At 46.8% G+C, this 13,637-nt stretch overlaps 1 long non-coding RNA gene across 1 annotated transcript; it reads right to left on the bottom strand.

The window, feature by feature from the left end:
• Nucleotides 1-706: 706 nt before the first annotated feature.
• On the bottom strand, nt 707-9,217 carry LOC131485459 (uncharacterized). Its single transcript, XR_009248858.1, has 2 exons — nt 2,303-9,217; nt 707-1,059 (listed from the first exon to the last, which is right to left on the bottom strand). It is a non-coding gene; the product is annotated as an uncharacterized LOC131485459 (long non-coding RNA).
• Nucleotides 9,218-13,637: the final 4,420 nt, after the last annotated feature.

The following is a 13,637-nucleotide window of genomic DNA, read 5'->3' as shown; positions in this document are numbered from 1 at the left end:
ACTGAACTTTCTTTAAAAAAAAAAAAAAGTTTATTTATTTGGCAGGGGAGGGGCAGAGAGAGAGAGAGACAGACAGAGAGATGATCCCAAGTAGGCTCTGTGCTGATAGCTGATTTGTAGGCTGCCACGTAGGCTCTGTGCTGACTTGGGGCTAGATCTCACAAACCTTGAGATCATGACCTGAGCCAAAATCCAGAGTCCGTTGCTTAACCAACTGAGCCACCCAGGTGCCCCAAATTAATGATGTTTTCTTTTTTTTTTAAGATTTTTTTTTTCTTTTTTTGAGAGTGAGAGAGGGAGGGAGGGTGGGACAGAGGAAGAGAGAGAGACAATCTCAGAGGGCTCCATGCTCAGAGGGGGCCCTACAACCCTGGGGTCATTACCCGAGGAAATCAAGAGTCTGACGCTTAACCGATCGAGCCAAACAGGCACCCCAAGTGTTTGGTAGGTTGTACATTGATTTACATTTACTTATTTACAAATTATGATTAATCTCTCGCTTTCACCATTAAAAAAAAAAAAAACATCTTCTACTTCTCATTTCTGCAGCACGAGTGAAACTTGCTGTGTGAACCGATGCGATTTTCATTTCCACTATTTTCTGTGATCTCATGACCACTGCTCTCCAGCCTGGCAGCAGCTAGGGTGTTCGGTGCCTACTGGCTTAGGGAAGGGGTGACACAGCAAAATGCACAGGGAAAGGAAGTCAAGTTCTTGGAATTTTTATTTTTGAATGTCTTTACCACATTTAGAAGAACAGATGAAGAGGTGACTGAGCCCTTATACCGGGTTACTCAGTGTGGCCTCTGACCACTGCTGGCCCGTGAGCTGTTTGTCACTGGGCCATGATGAGTTAGGTACATATCTGGAGAGGAATCATTTAGAAACTTTTATAGCAATTCGATGTTGCCACAATATCCAGACGCGTGAATGGCCGACTGGCTTCATGGAACAGTGTATAAACCAAAAATATTGATCCATGACAACCGGAAGTAAAATGATTCTTCACCCCACCGTGTTTGATCTTTAGATTAACTTCTTTAGATTAACCAAAAGGTTCTGGATTGAGAGAAAAGAGGAGAGTTAGAAGGAAGCAAGTGGGTTCAAGACCTCAAATGTGTCCCAGCGTCCTGGCCCCGCCCCCAGATGCTCTGTAAATGGAGGGCGGGGGATGGGAGAGGAGAGCTGCCAGCGGAGAACAACAGATACCCTTGACAGACTGGGAAATTGGAATGGGAAGGGGCCCATGCCCTTCTCTAAGTAGAGCCTGGGAAGCAGCAAGTTTCGATCATTTCTTTGAGAGATGAAAAGGCCCTGGGCAGAGCTAGACGGCTGGATTGGAGACAGCCCACACACTTCCCACACACCCAGCATGCCGCTGGGAGCAGCAGAATAATTTGCTGTGTATCCAAAAGGAGCCCAAAGGCGGTGAAGAACCTTGGAAACTCCCACTATGTAGGCCCAAGGGCCACCTGATGTCCTCGAGTGCCCAGCTGGGGTGCAGAAGGAGCTCAGGGGCAGAGACTTTAGGGAAATGTGCAGTTGATACACTTCGTGGTGAGCACAGCATACTGTATAGACTTGTTGAATCACTATGATGTATACCTTATATACTTGCTTAATATTGGGTCAGCTATCCTTCAGTTGGAAGGGAGGAAGGAAGGAAGGGAGGGAGGGAGGGAGGGAGGAAGGGAGGAAGGAAGAAATGAAGGAAGGAAGGAAGGAAGGAAGGAAGGAAGGAAGGAAGGAAGGAAGGAAGAAATGAAGGAAGGAAGGAAGGGAGGGAGGAAGGATGAGAGAGAGGGAAAGAAAGAAAGAAAGAAAGAAAGAAAGAAAGAAAGAAAGAAAGAAAAAGGAAGGAAGAGAGAAAGAGAGAGAGAAAGTGGAAGGTAGGGAGGGAGGGGGGAAGGAAATGTGCAGCTGAGAACAAGGGACAACACCATGGGTACATGTATGGACCAATGCCTAAGGTCTAGACAAGACAAAGGACATCTCAGCAAATAACAGTGTGGAAACACAAGGGCCAGATGCTTCCTCTCCCGAAGACCTTGACACCACTGGACACTCCCCTCCTGCCACTAAGATGGCAAACCTGGCGGCAAGGAGACCCTCCCATAATGACCAAGAGTAAATTTCAGGCACCTGGTGGAATGGTGACCCGTGGTTGAAATTCAGTGGAGTTATTGAAAAGGCAGAAAAAAATCGAACACCATACATCTTGCAAACTTGAGTCTATGAAATGAGATTCATGCCCACTTTTGCTTTGTGTAACCAGAATGAGAGGTGCTAAAGGATGCCATACCTTGTTTCTGATTTTAATGGGAATGCATCTGGTATTTTACTGTATGACATTTGCCATTGATTCTTCATGCTTTTATGATGTCAAGGTTCATCTATTTGAAGCTGGTTAGAGAGTTTTGTTATTAAATCAGGAATAGATGTCGAATTTTGTCTAATGCCTTTGGCACCTATCAGGAGGGTCATATGATTTTTGTCTTCTAACCTATTAAAGGAAAGTAGTACAGAAAAGATTTTAATACACTTTCGACTTTGCCTGTTTTAACTCATAGCTGAATTTGAGCTTATAGCTTATTTACAATTAAAAATTTTTTTGTTAATGTTTATTTATTTTTGAAAGATAGAGCACGGGTCAGGGAGGGGCAGAAAGAGGGGGAGACACAGAATCCCAAGCAGGCTCCAGGCTCTGAGCTGTCAGCACAGAGCCTGACGTGGGGCCCAAACCCATGAACCATGAGATCATGACCTGAGCTGAAGTCAGATGCTTAACCGACTGAGCCCCTACTTACAATTTTAAAAACAGTATTTATAAGTGAGTTTTGTGTGTACTTTTTAAAAAAATTCATTTAGACAAGATTTGATAAGGGGTTATACTAGGCTTATAAAATTTTCTCATGCTTAAGATTCTAGAATGTAGCAATTATTGATAGCCTCTCTTGAAGATTTGCTAGAAAATTTCCATGCTATTGTCCATCTGGGTCCAAAATTTGGATGAATAAGACCTTTGGCGACCCCTTTCCTATCCCTTAGAGTTAGTGGGTCTATTCGGGTTTTCCATTTCTTACTGAGTCAATTTTAGGAATTTATATTTTATTCTAAAAGTACATTTCATTTTCATTTTTAAACTCTCACATCAAGTTGTGCTTAACATTCTCGGGGCACCTGGCTGGCTCAGTTGGAGGAGCATGCAACTCTTGATCTCGGGGTCACAAATTCAATCCCCATGTTGGGTATAGAGATTACTAAAATAAATTTATGAGGCGCCTGGGTGGCTCAGTGTGCTGAACGTCTGACTCTTGATTTAGGCTCAGGTCATGATCTCGCAGTTGGTGAGGTCGAGCCCCATGTTGGGCTTGGCACTGACATGGCAGAGCCTGCTTGGGATTCTCTCTCTCTCTCTCTCTCTCTCTCTTTCTCTCTCTCTCTCTCTGCCCCTCCCCTGCTTGTGTGCACTCTCCCTCTCTCTCTCTCAAAATAAATAAACCTTAAAAAATAATTACTAAGTAAATAAAATTAAGAAAGAAAAAAATTGTACCTAACATTGTCTTCTCTGAGTATCTACTCCTGAGTAGAAAGCAGTATTCATCTGAAAGCAGAATTCCCAGACTCCAGGTGGCCCCTCCAATGTCCTCTCCAATCTCACCACAAACATGAATCTCCTTTTGGGACACATTTCCTGTTACTGGAAGCAACGCTCCTCTAATTTCCTGCTCCATTTTCTTTTGTGTTCCTGAATCTTTTCATGTGACTCTTTTCATCTTTACCCACAAGAGTCTGTTTTTATCCAGTGTCAGGAGTTTCATGGGCTGATCAAAGACTGGGATTTTCTGTTCTAATCTTCTAGCCTCAAAGGAAAGTCATACTTTCTCTGGGTTATTTGCCAGATTTAGAGGATGAGCTGAGAGTGAAGAGAAGGGCTGGACGCGCAGCTGGGGTAGGGGACGGGAGGCTAGCCTCTTCCCCATGGCACAGAGGGTTCTCCAAGATCTCACCTGCCTGCGCTCTCTCCAAGGCCCCTCCCGTTAGAATATCTTGGCAATAAGGAGCCGGCAGCTCTCAGGCCACATCTGCTTTGTCGCCTCTTACCTTCTTGTCAGCCCTGCCCCATCTGCCCGGGACGCCCTTGTGGTGCTTCTTGACTCGACAGGTGCTTCCTTGAGTTTTCACTTTACAATTATTTAAGCTATACATTTATGTTTTGTGCACTTTTCTGTATATGTATTATATTTCACAATGAAAAGGGTTTAAAAAGAATCTACATATTTTTATATTATACTTTTTTTTTCCTGAAAGAGTATACTAGCTTTGGAGGTGAGTGGGTAATTTTAATACAGTTCCATATTTAAATAAATTATGATTTTTCAAAGTCTGGAAAATGACCAGGTAGCAGGGAAACCCCAGGCTGATCCCAGATGACCAGAGACACTCTCACAGTCTTGGCCGCGTCCAGAGATATTTCAACACACATCTGTCCCCTTCCTGGACCACAGACAACCACGCCTTTGACCTGCTGCCTTCTACCCTCATTGCAGACTGTCAATCAGGGTTTTGGGCCTCAGGACCTGATCTTTGCCAGATCTGGCTCTTCAAGGCTTTCTAAGGATCTCAAAGAGCAACAGGACGTTTTTAAAAAAACAAAATAAAACAAAACTTCAAACACAATGAATTCTTTTTTTTTTTTTTTAAGTTTTTATCTATTGGGGCACCTGGGTGGCTCAGTCAGTTAAGTGTCTGACTTCGCCTCAGATCATGATCTCACCGTTGGTGGGTTCAAGCCCCATGTCAGGCTCTGTGCTGACAGCTCAGAGTGTGGAGCCTGCTTCAGATTCTGTGCCTCCTTCTCTCTCTTCCCTTCCCCCCACTTGTGCTCACTCGCTCTTTCTCCTTCAAAAATAAACAAACATTAAAAAAAATTTGTTTTTTAAGTTTTTATTTATTTTGAAGGAGAGAGAGAGAGAGAGGGAGAGAGTGTGAGCAGGGGAGGGGCAGAGAGAGAGAGAGAGAGGGAGAGAGAGAATTCCAAGCAGGCTCTGCACTGTCAGCACAGAGTCCAACGTAGGGCTTGAACTCCTGAACCGTGAGATCATGACCTGAGCCGAAAGCAAGAGCCAGACGCTCAACCGAGCTACCTAGGTGCCCCAAACACAATGAGTTCTAGTTCAATTTCCCTTAAAGAAAAGATACAAGAGTCCTTTCCAGGGTAGAGATTGAAAAGGAAGGAAGCTAGTCTTGTTTTGAGAGTGGCATAACATATATTTATTGAGCAGTTGTGGTAAATAAGTTAATGAGTGAAGTGGTGCCCATGTCTTTTAACTTGGCTAGGCCAGCAGAAGCGTGAGCAAAGGCCTAGCAACTGGGTTGAATGACAGAGAGGCCACAGGTGATTGGAGGTCCAAGCAGCAAGTATAATGTTGATGACACAAGCTTCTCTGCGCGTGGGTGGTGGGAACACAGCAGAATCCAGGCCCTGCAAGGGTTTGGGGGAAGAAGGAAACATGGTACGAGCAAAGAGCCCGTGGTACGGATCCGTGCAGGAGAGCAGGAAGGGGGTGGGGATAAGAAAACGGGCCCACATACAAGAACAGGGGGAGGCAAGAGGAAGAAAATCAGGGCTCAGTTACTGAAATCATCGCTCACTTTCCCTCTCATCTGTGGCACAGAGAGCAAAGAGAAAAAACGTTCGTGTGTAGCTTTGCTGGGACACCAACAGCTAGATTCCTTTCACCCAGGGCTAACACAGACCTTAGGACCCCGGGCAGTCCTAGGAGAGCGGTTCAGCTTCTCAGGGACAAGTAGGCTGTGCAGACTGACCCACTCTGACCTTCGTCCCATTTGCTAGAGAATGAGGAATCCTGATTGCAGAAGAGAAAGTGAAAAGGCAGAGAAGCAGCATGAGTTTATAATAGGACCCCCCCCCCCCCGCCCCCCGCCAAACTCAGGGAGTTGATGATGCCAAGTGCCTCTAAAAGTGGAGTTGAGGTCAAGCATACATGAATGGATTGGCTAAAACATCTAGTTAAAAATTAGACTTTATGTGTTTATGAAAATACAACAAGCTTTTGATTTGTGTACTTTTATGTATGCTATACTTCAATAAAAAGTGAAAAATAAAATGAGTTAAACCCGACCTCTCCTCCCCAACTCTAAGAAACAGGGCAAAGATCACTCCAATACCCTTGCAGAAATCTGGAAGCTTGCTCTTTGCAGAGGGTTTGTGAAATCAGGGTTTTTGACCGAGAGGCTGGGAGATACCATTTACAGGTGAGGTGAGAGCAGCATACTGAGAACAGGGAGTTAAGTAAGTAAAAGTCTACAGACCGAATGTCGAGACTCCCAACTCTTGTTGCCAACTTTGTTCTCAGGCACTGGTGGCCAGCCCTGTCTGGGAAAGACCAGCCTCAAGGAAAGATCGAAAGTTACTGACCACGAGTAACTTTGAATGAATGGTCCCTACAGAAGATCCCATAGTCAACAAGGCCCTTCCCCAGGCACAGAAGCTGCACTAGGTTTTGTATCCTGACTCTGTAACATGAGCTGACAGTCATGGATCACCTGAGAGATAGAGACTGAAGTGAAGAAATAGAAAAAGCAACCTAGAGAAAAGAAAGGCATGCAGGGAGAAGGAAACTCCAAAAACAAACCATGAATATCCTCAAAGACATTCATTCATTCATTCAACAAATCTTTTCACTCAACAAAGACTACCAGTGCCCCTTGTGCCAAGCATGGTTCAGAGGTGCTGAGAACATCAGTGAACAAAACAGAGTGTTTGCCCTTCCCAGTGGCATGGGGTGAGGGAGTGGAACAGGACAGAAAGCAATGAAGAACACACACAATAAGTAAAATTAAATAGTGAGCTAGAAAGTGACAATTGCTATGGGTAGCATAGAGTCGGGCAGGAGAAGGGAGACCGGGAGTGCTGATGCTGTAGGCAGGGGTGGGATGCGAGTGTGGGCAGGTTGCAGTATTATCATGGAGGCCAAGGCATGCCTTACTGAGAAGATGCAATCTGGGCAAAACCTTGAAGGAGTGAGGGATTCTGGGCAGAAGGAATAGGTAAGGCCAAGGTGCCAATGTGGGAACACTGAGGAGGCTGTATGGCTGGAACAGAGTGAGCAGGAGGTGGAACAGCCCATGACAGGGAGGCCAGGGGGAAGAGAGATCATGTCAGACCACATCAGCCACTACAGGGACACAGGATTTTTCTGTGAGTCAGATGCAGAGCCACCGAGGTATTTTGAGAGGAATGACATGATAGGACATATTTTCAAAGGACCATTCTGACTGCCATGCTGATAAGTGAATCTTTATGTCTTTTTTTTTTTTCTTAAATAAGATCTATACCCAACGTGGGGCTTGAACTCACAACCCCAAGGTCAAGAGTTGCGTGCTCTACTGACTAAGTCAGCCAGGTGCCCTGATTCATTCACCTGATTCAGGTGTCCAGAATGTTTATGTTGATAATATATTAAGATAAGAAAAGATGTTATGGCCACAAAATAAAATTTTGTTGCCATAAAAAGAACACCCAGAACACTGAAGAGAGTCTTTGGACATTAAAACCACGATAGCAAAAAACCAGAAGGTATGACAGAAGAGTTGGAAGACAGAGCTAAGTAAACCTTCCATAAAGGACATCAAAAAGACAAACTATGGAAAAAAGGCAAAAATGTGAAAAATAGGAGAGAAAAGGTAAGGACCAACGGCTAAAGAAACAATCCCAGAAACAGAAAACAGAGGCCTTTGAGTGAAGGAGCTTATCAAAGAAATTGATTTCAGAAAATCCCCTAACACTAAAACATGTGAGCTTCCAGAGTGCCTGTGCTGGAGAAAAACAGGCCATCAACAAGACATGTCATTGTGAAATGTCAGAACACTGAATGACATCCTACAGGCATCCAGGGAGAAAAACAGTAACAAAAGGAAGAACCGAGAATCGGAGGGGCACCAGACATCTCCACAGAAGTCACATGGGAAGCTGAAGGCATTGCAGTCACATCCTCACCTCTGGGGGACAATAAGCAGGGAGAGAACAGGGCAGCAGGCTCCAGAGAGAGTTCAAGATGACACGGAGAGAATTCCAGGGGATGCACATGGAAATGGTGGGATCGAATGGCTTGAATTAGTGACAGTTACGTAGAAAGTAAACAAACAACAGGATTGTTAACTCCAGGGAAAACTAAAGGTTGTGCCAGAAGGGAGAAGTAAGTCATAATACGTGTCCTGGCTAAGCTGCAAATAGGGTTTATATATTCTTAGTCACGTCAACATTTAATGTTGATCTGATCTGAGTCACGCCATTATGCGGAGGAAAGGGACGACTGCAAGGATGTGAGTATGATGGGAGACAAGGAGGGAACAGAGCAAAATCTCCATTTTCTACCAGATAAACTCAATTGATTAGGCTAGTACTGAAAAATTGCGAAGGGGTAATATAAACACTTTTTGTTGAACTCTCAAAGTCAATACAAAGAGATTCAGGCGGAAGAACAGAAGGAAGGTGGTTTGTCCCTTGGAGGACGAGGCAGAAGGGGTTTCTAAGAACTGCTGATTTTCATAACGAGCCTGGTGTAACTATTTAACTTCGTAAGATATGTGCGCTGATCGTTTTGAGAAAAAGAAAACAAAATTTAAAAAGAAAACTCTCATAGCTTCTCATTCCTTAGCTGGTCACAACCTAGTCCCACTTAATCTAGGCAACGTAATCCCCACTCTCCAATGCCCTGCCTGGACACAGCACACCCATTGCCAGTTGGGGTTCAGCCCAAGTTCCTTCCCACCTGCCCGGGGTCTAGCTCAAGTCCTGTCTCCACCAGGCCCTTCAGAGCCTGCTGAACTTCCTTTCCTTTCTAATCCACTTAGCAGAGCAACACTTTTCTAAATTAGCATGTATTAATATTACTTACTACATTTGGTTAGCTAGTTCAGGTATGGATGTCTTCTCCCTAAGTAAGTTGCAAACTTCTGGAGGAAGTCCACGATTCTTTTTTGATGCCTGGCAAATGTCTACAGTAGGTGCCCAAAAACATTCCATGAATCAACTTAAAAGTACTCAGGGGGTGTCTGGGTGGCTCACTTGATTAAGCATCTGACTCTTGATTTCAGCTCAGGTCATGATCTTGCAGTTCGTGAGTTCAAGTCTTGCATTGGGCTCTGCGCTGACAGTGCTGAACTTGCACAGGATTCTCTCTTTCTCCCTCTCTCTCTCTGCCCGCCCCCCCCCCCCCCGCCTCTATCTCTCTCTCAAAATAAACTTTTAAAAAAAGTAGAATTCAAGGTGAATTAACAGACAGATTTAAAACAAAGTCTGGAGATAAAATAAGATTAGATTAAGGCTGGGACTGAAAACAGAGCTGCCTTCTAAGCTTTGTGGTCTACTTTTTTGGTTAATGTTTCCAAGTTGACTTGTTTTAATAAGGAGATATTTTGCTCCCAATGTACTCTCAGGTTTCAAGTTTTGGTGACCTGGGCCTTGGAAAGTAAATGTAATCTGCTCTGCCCCAAACCTATGCGACTCTAGAGACTTTGTACCTGCCTTGTTCTTCTACATTACAAGACCCCGATCTCTGTGCTTTGAGAAGTTAATTTCTTTTAGGGCCAATCGATGAGATAAGACTGGTGGAGAGAGACTCCCCGGCCCCTTGCTGGAGGCGGGGCGTAAACACCGGGAGAGCAATACAGAGGAAGACCATCTTGAGTCAGTGTTCAGAATGAGCAGGAGTCCTTGATCTTGGGCCAGCATCATTCCGTGCTCTTTTGGTGTCACTGTGGCTGCCCTCCGCCATTAAATGGGGAAATACTTGGCATTATTCTGACATGCCCAAGAAGGGGAAACTTGGAACTCTCAGCAAGTACCCTGTCAATATGTTCTTAAGTCTTAAAAGGCTCACATCACGGCTCAGGGGACAGGAGCCTGCAGTTATATCCAGAGACGTGACTCAGCCCCAGCTCCTCATGGTTACAACTCTTGCCCGGTGCCAGTCACCTTCCCAATTCTGCCAGGCCACAAACCCTGCTAGCGGTGTTGGTGATCCCACCGTTGTCACCTTTTCAGTTGGAGGGGGGGACACTGGTCCCGAGGGTGCTGGTCTAAGCGCAAACTCTGTGGATACTAATCCCAGGGAAAACCCTCTCAAAAGAGGAGCATTTGAGCCAGGACTGGAGCATTTTCTAGTTGGCTCTTCTCCAGTTAGTGAGAGGGATGAAAGAATGGAGGCACTGGAGACCCACCCAGCCAGGGAGGAAAGCCAGCACCTCCAGTGTTCAGGGTAAACTAAGCCACCAGGCCTGGCTTCCATTGAAACTGCCAGAAAACAGATCCTGCCTCTCACTGGGTCCTAAATTACACTACCTCCGGAACACTAGAGTGTGCTTCCCCTCCTGCCATGGCCCTTCCCCATCTGCGGGACTTCCATTTTGATTTCTCACTGCTCACACAAAGGATCTTCACAAAACCTTCTTGCGTCGTGTCCAGGCCATTTCTAGGAACCTTCCTCAAGACACTGGGAGTTACTGTTTCAGCTGGAGAGTAATGATGGATCAAGGAGGAGGAGCTACAAATTCTGGGTGCCCCCCCACCCTCAGCCATTGGTGCTGCTAAGGGGAGGTCTAGCCCCAAAGGGAGGAAACAGATTAGGAGGCACAGGGCACCAAATCATTGCTTCTCAGGTACTGACACGCAGTGCACCCCCTGAACGTCTTGTTTAAATGCAGGTTTGGATTTGGCAGGGCTGGGGCAGGCCCAAGCTTCTGCATATCTAACTCCTGGTCCACAGGCCACACTTTGAATAGCAAGGGGCAAGACTGAGGAGGGACAGTGGAGAGGGAGGTGAAACTAGGGACCACGGGAAGAAAGGCGAGGGAAGGCCAAGCTCCAGGGTGACACGGTCCGATAGCACTACAGCTGCACCACCTCTGGTCTCCAGGGCCCTCTCTGCAGGGCCTTCCCGGGCAGGGCCTCCGTTGGCCGCACTGCGGTGCTTTGGTCCTTTCCCTTCCCCTCTCGCTCCACGGGACTGGAGCACACAGCCTCCCAGCTGCATGCTGGAGAGGGGCCAGGGTCCGGAGACCTCGTCACACCTCCAGTTCCGTCAGGGGAGCCCTGCCTCAGCTGGGGCCGACCACCACGCCAGCTCTGCCCAACGCCAGGGCAGTTCGGCCACGGAACAGAAGATTCTTCAGGTTGGCCCCAGGGATACGGATGGGCTTTCTCCCCTCCCGAGCCTCACCCCAGGCACCGCTCCCTGAAGCGGAAGGGGTGATTGTCTTCACCTTCTCAGACCGCAGCCTCCATTTACTGAGTGCTTACTATGTGCCAGGGTCTGGTTGAAGCCCCCTCCCACATTAACCTAATCTTCACAACTACCCTAGGAGACAGGACTTGGTTTATCCCCCACTAGATAAGGAAACTGAAGCTCGAGACATAATTTGTCCAATAGCTCCCAGCTAACAGGATTCGGTCTACCCCTCCTACCCTTGGCATTAAACCATAATGTGAGGCCAGGAGCCTGTGGGACTCTATCTAGGAGAGAGGCCTCAAGATAGGAGTTTAGAGGACACAAGACAACCCAGGTGAGTTTAGTTTAGGGCACTTGGAAGGTCAGCAGAAAGTCAAAACTGTTATTGTCCCCCTACCAGCTTCCCTCATCGCACCAGGAACAGCAGGCTCTTCTGTGCCAGCTGGCAGGGGACATGGCAGGACCCTGGAGGGAACTTACGGGATGCCTGGGAACTGGGTTCGATGGCCTGAGCAGAGGGTGCCAGGCGGAGACTCGGCTCACCAGGCAGCACCCAATCTTTCTGAAGAGCAGCTGGCCTGCCAGGCAGCCGATGGGAGAGTCATTTGGGAACGTCTGAGTCAAACGGTACCAGCCCAACTGTCCACACCTCAGAGGAGCGGCACATTGCATCCTGACGTGCAAATGCACTCTCAACGTTGGTTCTCCATTTATTTTTTTAATGTTTTTTTAATGTTTATTTACTTTTGAGAGAGAGACAGAGCACGAGAGGCAGAAGGGCAGAGGGAGAAGTCACAGAATCCAAAGTGGGCTCCAGGCTCTGAGCTGTCAGCACAGAGCCCGACGCAGGGCTCGAACTCACGGAGTGTAAGATCATGACCTAAGCTGAAGTCAAACGCTTAACTGACTGAGCCACCCAGGTGCCCTGTGGTTCTCCATTTAACAAACCAAAGTGCCCACAAACACTGGGCTGGACTTTGTGGGTCCCTAAGACACTCTCAGCCTTTAGTGAAGAAAATTAGCAGATTGGGTATAAAGGTAACCAAGCAACGGTGGGGACTTTGGTGAACTGGAGAACGCTGCTCACATGAAGCTGCTTTACTACCTTGCTTCAGTTGGTTGGGGCCTCTCATAAGGAAGGACAATCTATTGATTTTTCAAGAAAAGCCCCAAAGCAAGATCGTGTGAACCTTCCCATTTTTGAAAACAAAATGCAGGCCAACACCTGCGGCCACTAGTTTGCAACCTCTGCTCCGCTGCCTCCAGCATCTAACAAACCCTGGCAGAAAGCAAGCAGTCAATATGCATCTGCCACGTGCCCAGGTGAAGCTCATCCAGAGGCAATGGGTCTGAACCTGCACTGGACGTAGAACAGCTGATCCAATCGAGGAGGATTTTTAGCATTGGAAGTGACTAAAGAGAGAAGCCTAACAGTTATTGCAGATAAGAAAATCCTCATAAAGCTAGAGCGCATGGTTTGGCCAGCACTGTAAGCGGGGAGATGGGGAGAGGAAGGCTGCTTTTAGGTAAAGTGTACAATTGACCTTGGTCCCCACTGCTGCTGTCTATAGCTCTGCCCACCCCCCATACCCCACTTCTTTACTTGTCCAGGCCTTGAAGGCATCTATCTGGCTTTCATACTTGGTAAGGGGAATTCAGACTTTGCCTTCATATGAGTACCAAATGTCCAACCTATTAGCTAAGAACATTATCCAATGCAAGTGTTTTTTCCAAGGATTAAAATGAAACAGAGTATGTAATAACAGTGCTTGGCACAACATCTGGCAAATTGTTCAAGAAACATTCACATTATGAAGGTTTAGATGTTTTCTTTTTTATGAGTTTTTGTTTATTTCTTTTTTTATTTTTTTTTTATTTTTATTTTTGGATAGAGAGAGACAGAGCATGAACGGGGGAGGGGCAGAGAGAGAGAGGGAGACACAGAATCGGAAACAGGCTCCAGGCTCCGAGCCATCAGCCCAGAGCCTGACGCGGGGCTCGAACTCACGGACCGCGAGATCGTGACCTGGCTGAAGTCGGACGCTTAACCGACTGCGCCACCCAGGCGCCCCTTGTTTGTTTATTTCTGAGACAGAGACAGCATGAGTGGGGGAGGGGCAGAGAGAGAGGGAGACACAGAATCTGAAGCAGGCTCCAGGCTCTGAGCTGTCAGCACAGAGCCGGATGTGGGGCTCGAACTCACAAACCGTGAGATCATGACCTGAGCCGAAGTCGGTCGCTCAACCGACTGAGCCACCCAGGCGCCCCGATGTTTTCTTTTTTGAGAGAGTGAGCGCGCAAATGAGGGAGTGCAAGCGAGGGGAGAGAATCCTAAACAGGCTCCGTGCTGTCAGCACAGAGCCTGACTTGGGGCTCGATCTC

Source organism: Neofelis nebulosa, chromosome 9, assembly GCF_028018385.1.
Source record: "Neofelis nebulosa isolate mNeoNeb1 chromosome 9, mNeoNeb1.pri, whole genome shotgun sequence".
In the NCBI taxonomy this organism is placed as follows: Eukaryota; Metazoa; Chordata; class Mammalia; order Carnivora; family Felidae; genus Neofelis; species Neofelis nebulosa.
This window is presented reverse-complemented; position numbering and strand designations above follow the sequence as displayed.